The sequence below is a fragment of the Wasmannia auropunctata genome, unplaced genomic scaffold (genome assembly GCF_000956235.1).
Source record: "Wasmannia auropunctata unplaced genomic scaffold, wasmannia.A_1.0 LD336095.1, whole genome shotgun sequence".
Classification (NCBI taxonomy): Eukaryota; Metazoa; Arthropoda; class Insecta; order Hymenoptera; family Formicidae; genus Wasmannia; species Wasmannia auropunctata.
In genome coordinates, this window is record NW_012026795.1 from 3,846,704 (window position 1) to 3,848,507 (window position 1,804).

Here is a 1,804-nt window from a genome sequence, read left to right on the forward strand (position 1 = left end):
AGACGTGTGCTCTTCCGATCTCGTCTCACACCACAATTTTATGTCTATTTTAATCCTCTGAAAGGATTTTCAATTCCGTTCAGTCAATTCGCGAGAAATTAACTAAACTGTAATTTGTCGGTAATTCCGACCTTTCAGCATCCTCTTAAGACGCTCGAAATCCTGACTGTCGCGATCGGTGGACAATTCCGATGACCGGTAACTCATTGTCAGCCCTGAAATTTGATAGAGGGGCGGTTCGTAGGAGCGCCAAGGAATGCGGGAGAGCAAGGGCGTTATCGAGAACACAAGAATTTTGTAACAAGTAACAAATATAATTGCGTATACTACAGTAAATCAGCGTTTCGTCAGTTTGCGTGTGACGGAGCGGCAACCAGTATGATTCTCGTCAGTTTCGATGACTGACCGGTATACGAGCTTCTCGTTATTAACTCTATTTCAATTCGCGAAATACAAGATCGCTGTACGCGAGTACGCCACGCACGGCATAATGGCCGATTACACGCCACGTGGTGTCGCGATATTCAGAAATTCTGCCGAAAACTCGGCACGCTAACGAATCGTACAAACTCTTAACATGCAATGAACACAAAATAACACTTAAATAACGCACAAATGACCCGGCTGTGGCAAGGCAAGCGCAACTACTGTACTTCGTGTAATTTATGCCAGGCGGACGGCGCGGCACACTGATTCTACTTACGGGCATACAATTGCGCGGACAACAAAACTTTAACAGCGCGAACCGCCTGACAATGAAACCGGCGACTGACAATATGATTTTGTGACGTTCGTCTCTCCAAGGGCGGCAGCTACGATCTCGAATTCACGTTCCGGCACTCGGCAGCTAAGCGGCATCCTGCGTCCTTCCTTAGTCGTGATCACAGTACAAGTGTCGCTCGACGGTTCTTCTGGCAGCACGCAGGCAGCAGGGTGTCACGGGATCCGCTGATAACGCCGATTGGCCCTTGCCCTGTGAGCGCGACGCCCGCGAATCGCGGCGTGATCCGATCGCTCGCAATCGGCGGCGCGAGCTTCAAATTTGGTCCGACTTTTCCGGGCCTCGGCCCGCGACCGTCTTTGATCTTTGGTGGCCGTGTATGCTCGTCCGCCTTGCTCCAGCACATTTCGCCGTCGGCAACTGGGTCCTCGGCAACCGTGAGAGTCCATCGCTTCAATGTAATGTGCTTTCCTCACGGATTGCTGAAAAGAATCGACGGCAGTAAAGAGCTCGTAATAGAGGATATCAAGACCAATATCTCTCGTAGAAACTATAGCTGACCTGCGTGCTCCGTACTTCTCGCGATGAGTCAGTCGTTCTAATGCCGGTGTCCTCCTCCTTCTCACCGGTTGGTGGAGACGAAATTTTACACGCGTAATTCGGCTATGCCGCTGATCTCTACCTACTGTTACGCTCGTGAGAAAGGATTAAATAAATCGCGTAGAAAACATAACAAGAAAATGCACGCGCGCGGATACACTCGCCTCCCTAAATCGGAGAGAACGCAGGATCCAAAACCGCGCCTCTTCGATCGGGTATTATGACCCTTGTGACGGACGGTCAAAAAACGTCACGTCACAATATATATACATATATTTCAAATGCCGATGATACTGTAACTTTCAAGCTTTATAACTCGAGATTTACTTAAGGGGTTAGTATACCCTGACGAGATAAAAAACAAGCTAATTTTTAAGAATTTTTTTCTGGCAAAATATGAATAATACATGAAATCCGTTTAAACCATTATCTTTATTATAAATTCAAGTGTCTAAATAAATTTTTTGGTAAAAAAAAAATTAA